Here is a 12,860-nt window from a genome sequence, read left to right as displayed (position 1 = left end):
ACACTGTGCTCTTTTATGTTGTACATATATGCTCTCACTCTGGCCTTCCTGGCTCTCTAGTGGAATGCAATGCTCTGGATGATGTTCTTGTTTCTCATCAATTCTTTTACAAAGGGGATGAATTGCTTGTCCAATCCTTACACATGTTGATAATCAAGCTTAAAAATTGGTTCATATATGTCTCAACTGTCAGAAAGAGTTAAGATCTATTCAAACAGGAGACACCATAGATTGAAAGACAATAAAATTTAACAACTCATCATAATCCTTCTCATAAATTTAAATATATTCATGTTTCTATAGATACCTGCTCTGATTACATATATGCCTCCTTTACTGTATGCTGAAAGTATAAAAAAATGTGAAACAGCTCTACTTTCATGTTTTTCTGTAATAGCAATACCCCTACAAATCAAAACAGAATGTGGCTCTGCTTATACTTCCAATTCCTTATGAACATTCCTGCAACTCTGGCATGTTATAATCTTTGCCAGGATATCCTCGAAACCCCCCACAAGACAAGCTACTATAAAGCAAGACAATGGGCTCCTCAAAATCCAATTATTAAGAAAAATATGGAATATACTAGAAGGACTCCTCCTGAAGGAAAAATGACACAAAGCACATTTTATTTTCAAATTTTAAAAATTGTGATTCAAAAGATTTTACAACAGCATGGAAACATAACTTACCTGTGAAGCTGAGGAGACACTGCAAAGCTTGAGAATTCACTTCTAAAAATGCATTTCTTGCAGAGCTGGCATAAATCACTTACAATTCCAAAATTATAAAGATAAAAAGACCTCCTATATTTCTGAGCTTGCTGAAATGTACACTGCATGTGAGTGGTGTGGTTTATTGGGCTCACATTCTCACCTCACCTGTTTTCAATGTAGTTACATAGGGAAATCCCAAACTACCTTTTTTAATGACATCTCTATTATAGTCAGCCTAGCTTCCACCTCCTGGCCACTTAAGGGACTGTGGGAAGGACTGTGGCCAGTCTGGCTATTCCAGTTGTCATCATCTGTTGCCCCATGCATGGTATTTCCTGGCAAAAATGTTACCATTATGCATAGCCAGCAGTACTACCAATAGTTATTGTATTCCTTTCCAGCCCCAATAGCATATGAATAATTTTAATGTCTCTGAATTAAACAGTCTTCGTATGACAGTACATAGCAAAGGAGCCCAATCTTGGCACCCTACCAATCTTATCCAGGAGTGGATGTGAAATTTCACTCTTAAACACATCACCTGGGTGCTTGAACATATCAGACAAATTAACTTTCTAGGCATTTTGATTGCAAATATTACTGGTGCTTCTACGTTAATTGCTACTGCGGCTATGGCATCAGTCACCTTGACTCATTCTATCCAAACTTCTCAGGCAATGAATGGCTATTTACAAAATGTTACCTTAGAATTACTGGCTCTGACTAGTACTGACAAAGAAATTCTACAAACCTTGGTGGCCTTGAAGCACCTGTCATCTGTCTCAGTGAACACCAACAAGCCCTATGGACATGTAGTCGACTTAGTTGTGTGGCTGGCTTGTGCTCAGTGTGCATTACTCCTGTTCCTTTTACTCATTCAGTATCTTGGGAGGAGTTCCAGTAACACCTTGGTGTTTTCTTACAAATCAGGAAAGAGACATTGCTAATCTCCAGGGCTTACTACAACTTCAATTTCAGAGGCTTCAAATGGAGGCTTGCAACCTTACTTTGGATCATTGGATTTATATTACCTACCGGTTTAACCCCAGAAAGTGTTTCTCTGGCCTTAACAGTCACATTTGGGTTCTTATAATTATTGGAATATCTGCCCTGCCTTGTAAACCCTCTTCTCTGGTCAATCAGAGATATAAACAAGAAAGAGGGTAATGTGGAGATGCTGGCCAGAGCAGTGATTGAAATGAATGTAAAGATGAAAGGACCCTTGGAGCAATTACACAAGGCTCCTGGAGTGCACTATTAAAGATTACAGCAAATCTGCAGGGCAACAGCTAAGCAGCATCAACAAGTTATTTTAGGGATTTTGCCCAGCTGTTGTGCTTCTTGGGTGCTAATAAGCTTGCTCAACCTACATCCACCTGCATCACATAACAGACCATAGTGTTCCTTCCCTTTTCCCTGAAAAAAACTCCTATATGGATGGTTTTCTTCTACATGTTTGTTCTCACATACTTGGGTTGCAAATGAAAGGCCAGGAGTTTCTCAGCTTGGCACTGATTTTCAGAGACTGTCTCATGGTGATGTGTCTTAGTAAAGCAGTCCTTTTTGGCCTCTTAGACTATAAGGTGATCTTCAACTGAGTAATCTTTCATCCTCTGTGACACCATAGTCACACAGTGCAAGAGGAAAAGTGCAAATCCCCCTAAAAAGGAGACAAGTGAATAAGAGAATGAAACCAATTACCAGCAAAACCCAAACTAATAGGAATTTGTTCACGTTTTAATGATAGCAATATATGTTGTCTCAGCTCTGCAGTTAAAAGATACAAATCAGAAGACTGGATCAAAAAAGTACTCATCCTTGTGTGGTCTGGAAGAAACACATCTCATCTGTAAAGATATACAGAGACTCAACGTGTTAGGATTAAAATACTACTCTAAGCAAATAGAGCACTAAAGCATGCAGAAATATCTACATTCATATCTAGCAAGGTAGACTTCAACTGAAAACTTGTCAGAAGAGACAAGGCCATCAAATATCGATAAGTGTAAGAAGTCTCCAAGGGATAAGATCATAAATATATATGCGTTGAGCTTTTATATATGCACTTCATAAAACATATTATTTGGCATTAAAGTGAGGTACATCAAAAGTTCCTTATCACAAATACATAGATCACATAGACAAGAAATCTGAAATAACCATCCAAATTAAACTATACTAAGGATCAAACATACTCGCTGATGGCTACAGAAATTTTTGTTCAATGTTAGCAGAATACACTTTCACTTCAGTATGCCATAGAGCCTTCTACAAAAGAGCATACTTTTTTAAAAAAAGAAAATACTTTGAAAGAATCTCATGCATCCTGTCAGAATGAAACTGCACATCAACTATAAAAGAAACTATAGCAATTACACAAACATAAGAGGATTAATAATGCACTATTAACAGATTAATGAGGTTTTGGAGAAATTACAAAAATGCTTCCATCAAGTGATACTAGAATATTTACTTATCACAATCTATAAAACACAAAATCAGTACTGAGAAAAATTTATAGCTATGGGTGCACACATGAGAAAAGTGGAGCAGGCCCAAGTAAATGACATAATGCAACTTTGGAGGTCCTAAAAACAAGTAAAGGTCAAATTATTATGTGTTCCACATACCAGCTGTGGCCACCCACCAACTCCAAGCCCAGCCTGTAATTGTTTCTCTTGACATTGGGCAGCAGAGGTGCCTATCAACCAACCAACATGATCATGGATAAGGTCAATTGCTAGAAAGTCAGCAACTCCAGGGAGAAATAATGCTCTGGAGCACTAGTGCTCACCCTAAGAGAAGCCCACAGATATTATAAACTACCAAAACTGGGTGGGGTTTCCTAACAAAAGTGACTCCTTCATGGCAGGCTAGAGTTGAAGAAAAAACTCAGTGCGGTGTCTACCACACTGCCTGAGAGTGTTTATTCAGACATCATTTTGGAAGGAGTTGAGACTAAGCCACAGAACAACTGTAAAATAACTCCATGGTTTTCATTGGTACCTTTCCACAGTGACTGGGTGAATGAAATTCAGGAATTGGATACTGTTAAAAAGTTTAAGAATCTTTCTATAATCAGGTAGCTATTATTGCTATTGAATGCTGTTCTATTGTTAGCGTAGTGACAGTTGTTCAATTTAGCAACTATTTACTGTGTACCAATATTTTGTTTGTCTTGGTGTTTAACTATGATTATAAATCTGTTTTGTTTTTGTTTTTGTTTTGTTTTGTTTTGTATTTTTGGTACCAGGGATCAAACTCAAGACCTTGCACTTGCAAGGCAGGCACGGAGCCACTGAGCTAAATCCCTGGCCCAAATCTGTTTTTATAATTAGCAGTACATTACTTGTTCTTAGGGTATGTCAATCTACAGTTTGTCTTTGTAGCTATTGTTGTTGCTGATTGTATTGTTGTTGTTAAGGTGGCATAGTTTTCACTATTATTTAGGTTTTTTAATACTACAATCCATACTGATTTTTGTGGCAGTAACAGTATGTCCTGTAAAACTAGGTGCTGGGGCAAATACATGCAGCTTCTCCTCAAATAAATTCAGGCGTTCTTTTCTTGTGTGATTCACATGCCTACAGTTTGCCACTACCATAATGCCTCACTGGAAACCAGATATTAATTAAATAGGTGTCTGCACTAGTAATGGTGTCTTCCAAAATGATCAACCCACAAACACAGACAAACACACCAAACACACCAACACCTGCCCCCATCCCCATGAACCCACAGAAACCCTATCCCCACAAAACAGGAAAATGAGAAGACAAGGCAACAAATGCCTCCAAGTGCCATGAAGCCAGTGAATAGGTCACTGAGGATTGAAAATAAAAGCCACAGCCAAAGTTGCATAAAAGGTACAGAGGTTATAAAAAATATAAATAACATGGCAAAGGTCAAAGAGGACATTACTAAATGAATAATAAATGTAATAAGTGAGATGATAAATGGATTTATAGAAGATACCAATAAAAGCTAGCTGAGTTAAAATAAAAAGACAAAACATGAATGGCCACTATAGCAAAGAATTATAATCTGTGAAGATGTACCAAAGAAAAATTCAGGAAGTTAAAATGCTATTAAAAGTATTGGCAGCAGAAGTGACCAGTGTGAAGACAGAGTGTGAGGACTATAAAAGAGGCCTGTTTTGTTGGGAAGCAATTGTTCAGAGACACCTTAAAATCAAAAGAACATGAAAACTGGATACAGCAACTGCTACATGATGTAAATAGGATTAATCTAAGATAATTTGCATGGTGAAAAGTCAGAAGTCAGCACAAAAAGCATAGAAAACCTATTTACCAAAATAATAGAACACTTTCCAAATATGGGAAAAAATTGAGCATACAGATATGTAAGGCTTGTATGACCCAAAATAGCCACAATCAGAAAAGCAACTGCTGAAGACACATCATAGTTAAAATCTCTGAATTCCAACATAAGGACTGAATCTTAAAAGCTGTTAAAGAGAAGCAGAAAGTCACCTATAAAGTTAGAATTATAGCTGGCTTCTCTACAAATACTTTAAAGGCCAGGAAATCTTGAAATGAAGGGTTTTAATCTCTTTAAAAATCTTTCTAACCTACTATGGTATATCCTGCAAAATATCTTTCAGAATTCATGGAGAAGTAAGGTATTTCCATGAGAGAGACCATCTTAAATCTTCATGACCACCAAACAAGTGCTACAAAAATTTTCAAAAATATCGTGGACAGAGACTATAAAGCTGATGATGACAAAAATGTCTAATATAATGAAAAACAAGAGACATAGTAAGGAGTTATGTTAAATAGAAGGGGGGATTTCAGCAATAGAAAAAGGGATGACAACAATAACTCAACACCTCTCAATAATAACTCTCAATGTGAATGGGCTCACTTCCCCTATTGAAAGACATAGATTGACAGAATGGATCAAGAACCAAATCCAATTTAATGGTGCATACAAGAAACATTTACACCCACAATTCATACAGTAAAAATCAACCAATGGAAAACAATATCCCATATCAAGATAACCCTGAAACTAGTCAGAATAACTGTTCTATTTTCAGAGGAAGTGAACTTAAAGCTAAAACTGGTCAGAAGAAGTGAAGAAGGTCAGTACATATTAGTTAAAGGAGCAATTCAAAATAGATAACTGAAACCATGTATATACCAAACAACAGTGCACGCAGCTTCATGAAACACTACTGGATGTGAAAGATCAGATAAGCATCAATACACTATGATGTTGGATCTCAATGTATCATTGTCACAATCAGACAAATCAAGTAGTGAAAAATATCACTGGATACCAAAGTCAAATCAACCCTTTGAGTAAATGGACTTAATTGATATATAGTGTCTTGGAACCAAGAACAATATTGTTCTCAGCAGCATATGTAATGTTCTACACATTAGACCACATAAACCAATAAAGCATTAATAAGTAAATGCAAAATAATCAAATTATGTCATGCTGTCTTCAGATCACATTGCTATGAACCTGAAATTAATGGCAAAAGCAAACACAGAATTCATACAAATGGGTGGAAATTAAACATGCTCATCATGAATCAACTGGTTAGTAAGGAAAAAAAATTAGCCACATAAAGACTACATGAAATAATGATGGACCTCCAGGCTCTAGCAGAACATGAACAATCCAATCAAAAGTAGTACAAGGAAGGTAGTTATAAAGATGAGCAGACATTAATAAAATTTACACTATAAAAATCAGACAGAATCATTGAACTGAAGATCTTGTCCTTTGCAAAGAATTTAAAAAAAACTCTTAGCCAATTGTGTTACTTACTTTCTTGTTGTTGAGGCAAAATACACAACACCCAAAGTTTAAGGAGGAAAGTTTTACTTGTTGCAATATGTGAGGTTTCATTCCATAGTTGGCTGGGTCCAAGGCAGGGTGGCGTGGCAGATGGGCATGGAAGAGGATAAATATTCCACAGCAAGCAGGCAAGTAAGAGCACGTTGGCCCTTTTCTATCCTTTATCTTTTATGCAGGCTACAAGCTCTCTGGCAGGTGTAGTACTCACATCCTTAATCCTAGCCAGAAGTTTGGCATTGGAGTGAATTAGTAATCACACATTCTTGATCCTAGCACCACACACTCTAGATCCAGCCACCTCTGAAAAGCAACCCCCCATGACTGCGTGAGGCTTTGGGGGGGCATTTAGACACAAACTGTAACAGCAGTCTTAAAAAAATGAAAGAAAAAACCTAAATCTATTTAATTAAAAATGAAGAAACCGACAGCCTAGCAGACTGCTAAAATCCATAAGATTATTAGTGACTACTTTGAAATCCTGTACTCCAATATATTGCAGAATCCAGAAGAAATGGATAGATTCAAAGATGCATATGAATTATCAAGTCTCAACGAAGATATAAAAATCCTGAATAATCAAATAGTAGGCTATGAAGTTGGAACAGTAATAAAAAAATACTACCATCTCAGCAAAGCCCAAGTCCAGATAAATTAAGTATTGAAATATATAAGAACTTTAATTAGTTCTAATTCTGGTATTCCTCAAAATCTTCAATGGAGAGATGGAGTACTGCCAAATTTATTTCTGGAAGCTAGTATTATCCTAACTCCAAAATCAAACCAGGATCAAACCAACCAACTAAACAACTAAACAATCAAACAAAAAACCTACAGGTCAATCTCTTCAATGAACATAGAAGAAAAATTATTAAGCAAAATTTTGGAAAACTGAAAGAAATTATCAAATATATTGTATGACATGACCAAGTAGGCTTTATCCCAAGGATGCAGGTATGATTTTAATATATACAAATAATATATATCACATAAACCAGCTAGGACAAAAATCATATGATCATCTCAGTAGACTGCATATATGTCTTTGACAAAATCCAAAATCCATTCATAATAATAAAATACCCTGAAGAAAGTAGATATAGAAGTATCTTATCTCAATCTGATTAAAGTCATTTCTGGCATACATACTTCCAAAGTTGTATTAAATGGGAATAAACTGAAAGCTTTCCCTCTAAAATTTTCCTCTAAAATGAGCTCCAATATAACTTCAGTTCAATACAGTATTTAAACTATGAGTCAGAGAAATTAGGCAAGAAAAATAAATGGGATATAGAGAAAAGAAGAAATCAAGTTATCTTTAATTGCAGATGACGATTCTGTCTACATTGAAGACCCAAAATGTGCCACTAAATGTCACTTAGAAATAACCAAATTCAGCAATGTACATAGGTTAAAAATCAAAACACAAAAATCAATAGGATTTTTATACAACAGTGATAAACTTGGTGAGAAAGAAATCAGGAAAACAGTGCCATTCACAATAGCATAAAAAAATTACATACTCAGAAAGTAATCTAATCAAGGAATGAAACACCTCTACAACAAAACATACAGTTTTGTTGATAAAGATAATGTAGTATATATACACATTAGAAAAAAAGAATGAAATCATGTAATTTCCAGGAAAATGGATGGAACTAGAAACTATCATGTGAGTTAAATTAGCCTGATGCAGACAGTTAAATATCACGTGTTCTCTTATATGAATGAATGAATGAACAAATAAAGTAGGGAAGAGAGGAAACCAGAATATAGACTGCTGGAGATGAATAAAGGGGTGGAGGGATACAGGGGCAAGGGATTGCAATTGATTAAGATATGTTACATGTATGTATCATCTTCCCAAAAGAAACCTCATTATCATGTCATATCAAAGTATGCCAATAAAAGCTAATAAGAGGGTACAGACTGAAAGAAAATATTTTCAAACTGTGTTCCGAGAATGATCTAAGTCCAGAATCTATTTTTTAGCAATGACATTCAAGAGGAATAAAAACAAGACATACACAAAAAAGGGCAAATCAATAGGATAAATGGACTCTAAGTGAGCATGGGGAATTCCTTCAACATGAACGGTGTTATGCAAATGAAGATTTATACTACCATGAGGTAGTGTGACTCAAACAAAATATGTCAGCAATGCCAAGGTTTGGTGAGGATGTTTAGGGATTGGAATTCTCAGACACTGCTGATGAGAATGTCTGATGATGCCACTATGGGAAATGTAATCTATTTCTTATTTGGTCATGAATATGCTTCTGAAATGATTCAGTAACCCTACCTCTGCCAACTCAAATTCACCGTGTAGCTGGATTGGCTAAAGGTGGCTGTGAGTCACAGCGACTTGCCTGGAATTCACAGGAGCTGATAACACTTGCATGGGAGCGTGATGACACCATCCACATGGCCACCATGAAAATGAGATGAGTAATAGTGAGTCCCATTTAATTTGCCAGAACACCAATTCAGAGCTAGAGGTGGTTGGAATGTGTTCTAAAGCTGATGTTTTTCAAGTACATTAGCCTGGATATTGATATCCATACAGTTTAAAGAAAATTAGTTATAAATAATATGTTATGTTGCATATATATATATATATATATAATTAACCAGAATAAAAACAAAATATATGCAGTGCCTGACAGTGCACATGGTTTCCTAAGTACTGTGTCAAGTAAAATTTTTCTAAAGCTCCGTGCTACCTGAGGGTGATCAGAAAACTCTTTTAATTGTGGAGTTGGAATTTTTGCAGCTGCTTTTAGGACAGTTTCAAGGGACCTCTTGCCAGAGCCAGGGCTGGAGCTCCAGAGTCAGAATGCACTGTGCTTGGAGGTCTCCCGCTGGCAGTGATGAGTCATGTGCTCAGGACAGTGAAGAGATACAAGGGAGCTTAGGTGCCTGGAGGTGTTTGGAGCTGGAATTTCAACACCTGCATTTCTGTAGTGTGGAAGAGTATGTCACTGATTCCTTAATAACATTTTTGACAGATGTTCCTTGGTTCAAGGTGTTATGGGATTCTAAACATCCTGCAAAGCCTCATGTGCTAAGGCTTGGTCACCAGCCTGTGGTTATTTGGATGTGTTGGAATATGTAGGCACCAAGGGTCAGTAAGGAAGTTAGGACAGTGGAATTGTGTTCTGGAGGTCATTTTGTGGCCTGGCAGCTTTCTCTCTCCTTGCTTACTGGCCACCATGAGGTGAGCAGCTCTGCCTTGCCACACACTCCCCACCATGATGTTCTGCCTCCACATGGGCCCAGAAGTGATGCAACCAGTCAACCATGGACCCAGACCTCTGAAACCATGAGCCCAGACAAACTTTGACTCCTTTATGTTATCTTGTTCATTTTGTCACAGTGATGGAAACCTGACTAATTCCAGCAGAGGAGAGGGAAAAAAGGCATGGGAGGAATGATGTAGAACTTTGCCCTTATTCTACAATAGTGTCCATCTCTCTCATCCAATACCTGAATGTCAAAGGTGATACATATGCATTACAAGTAAAAATGTTTCAGAAAGTACAAAATAAACAAGAGGTGAAAGGGAAATTATAACTTTTCCAACTTTTCAAATAAAGAAAGGCTTTAAAGTAAAAATAGGCAAATATAAGCATAGTAGTCCAGAATAAAGTTCTTAAGGCCATATGCAAAAGAGAATTTCCCAAAGAACAAGGAACAGAGTTGGGAGTGCTGCTCTTTTCCCAACTGTCAGCAGATTGGTCAAGGGTTGAAACTCAGAGGTGGGATGTGAGACAGATTTTTCCTTGTGTTAATTTTTATATTCGTTTGACTTTTTATAACATTTTATTTTTAAAATTATGTTAATAGAAAAGTGAAATTATAAAACACATATTCACTTCAGTCTACTAATTTAAAATTTGTTGTTTCATCTATCCATCTACATATGCATTCATAGATGTAAAAGTTATTGATAGAGATTCTTTTAACCAAAGTACTATTAAAAATCAAATTATCAGTTACAGGCTTAAATAAATTTGACTCTCCATTCACTCTATGTTTATCAACACAGGTTTTCATGCTTATATGTAATCTTAACAATATAAAATATGTAGATTTACATAAAACTATTAAAATTTATGTGCTTTAGCATGAAAAATGAAAATTTATACCATTTTGCTGGTATAATATTTTGCAATAATGATTATTGTGATTACAAGAGAATATCTTGAAAAGATCACATAATTATTCACTTTCTTTTCTTGTTAGTGGAGATTGAACCCAGGTCTTTGCACTGAGCTACATTTCTAGCCCTTTTTTTTTTTTTTGAGGAAGGACCTTGGTAAGTTGCTAAGTTTTCCAGACTGGGCTCCCCCGTAAAATTCTCTTCTCAAATTGCAAGCTATTCTTTACATTTGTTTGACAATGCAATTACTGGAAGAAAAGTTTGTTTCCTCTTATCTCTAGGTCATTACAATAAAAAAATTACAGTTGTACAGTTCATATTTTTTGAGCTCCCTTTAAATTGATTAGCAATGAGTGCCCATATTAGCAGTGATTTGGCCTAATGAGGTATAGAAGGACATCCCCAGCTGAGTTCTTGTTTTCATGTTTTTTCATAGGGGACAGTGGGGATAATGTAAGCTATAGAACAGATTTCAGTGTGGCCCTGATATATACAGGAAATGTTTTCTCAGATTCAAGGATGGGCTTCTTGCTGTGGGGATCCCCTGCCATTTTTCTTGCAGGAATCTGGTGATGAAAATCTTGTAACAAAATATTAGGCTCTCTAACCTCTCTGAGGTGTGATACTCTCTCTTTGTGGTCTTTGCCATTATCTACCAGGTCACTTTGGTGAGAAATGGGCCCCTTCTCTTGGCCATCAGGACTGAGGCAAAGCTGCACACTCCCATGTACTACTTCCTGGCAAAGTTGTCCCTCTTAGACATATTCTGCTCATCAATAACTGTCCCCAACATCCTGAACAATCTCTTGACTGAGGACCATAGGATTTCTTTTGTTGGGTGTCCTCTGCAGTTGTATTTCCTGGTGGCCTTCATGGGGACCATCAGTCTTCTTGCTGGCTGTCATGTTTTATGACTGGTACATAGCCATCTTCTTACCTCTTTGATACTCTGTCATAATAACCAATGATCTCTCTGCCTAGCTGATGTCTGGGCCCTGGGCAGCTGGATTCCTCAATTCTGTCATCCAAACAATGTCCACCTTTAGCCTGTCCTTCTGTGGGTCCGGTCTGGTGGACCAGTACTACCATGATATCCCACAAATTGTTGCCTTGTCTTGCTCATCCACCTACATGGCAGAAATTCTTGCTTTAGTGATAGGGATCTTTGGGACCAGCACCTTCCTGACCACCTTGATCTCCTTCAGCTACATCATGTCCACCATCCTGAAGATCTGGTCTGCAGAAGGGAAGTACAAAGCCTTCTCCATGTGTGCCTCCTACCTCCTGGTGGCCTGTCTCTTCTATGGCACAGCCATCTTCACCTACCTGCACCACTCCTCCAACCTAAGCTCTCTTTTAAGGGACAGACTCATCTCCATGCTCTATGGGGTTATCACTCTGTTGCTTAACCTGGCCATCTACAGCCTCAGGAACATGGAGGTGAAGGGGGCACTTGAAAGGGCTTTGTGTGGTCTATGCTCACACCAAGCACACAATTGAAATAGAGTGACTCAGTGCTCTTAGAATGTCTTCATTGGAACATTTCATAGAATAATTTCCTGTTTACATAAAAATACATATTTCAGCATACATAAATCTACAGGCATACATAAAACTATGTTTATTTCTAAACACTGTGAACCAGACTTTGGCATCCAAAAATAGACATCTCGGATTCCAAGGAGTCTTAGTGATCATGAGATATTAGAGGTATAACTGAACCTACTGTAAATCAGTTTATATCTGTAGCCCACACCCATGCTTATGGCTCTACCTCTAATGTATTAATGATACATGTTTCCAAGTCTTATCTTACCATCTGCAAACAGGTATTCCTGCTGCTTTTTTTGCCTCCATTGCTTAGCACATATCCTCATAGGATTCCTTATATTTTCATTTTATTCTCCCCTTTTCCAGTTTTGGTTTCTATGTAATATTTTACTACCCCCTTGCTTTCTCGGTGCCTACATCCAGTGTCAGACTGCCTACCTCACCCTCAAAGGAAAGCATTTCATCTGGGGTCTCTGATTTAGACATTTAGCTCAATTAGCTCACTTATTGTCATCTTAGCCTAAAGGTATTCAAACTGCAAGTGCTACTTTCTACACCACAAACACTCTTTATGGCAGTGTTATAATTTCTCAGCCTGC

The 12,860-nt window shown here is 37.1% G+C and overlaps 1 pseudogene; it reads left to right on the top strand.

Moving 5' to 3' along the window:
• Positions 1–8,619: 8,619 nt before the first annotated feature.
• Positions 8,620–12,210, top strand: LOC106009081 (olfactory receptor 5V1-like; annotated as a pseudogene).
• Positions 12,211–12,860: the final 650 nt, after the last annotated feature.

This window comes from Heterocephalus glaber, unplaced genomic scaffold (genome assembly GCF_053883595.1).
Source record: "Heterocephalus glaber isolate CG9 unplaced genomic scaffold, H.glaber_assembly_v1.0 deba00001673, whole genome shotgun sequence".
Classification (NCBI taxonomy): Eukaryota; Metazoa; Chordata; class Mammalia; order Rodentia; family Bathyergidae; genus Heterocephalus; species Heterocephalus glaber.
The sequence above is the reverse complement of the archived record's forward strand: the minus strand, read 5'-3'. Positions and strand labels throughout refer to the sequence as shown.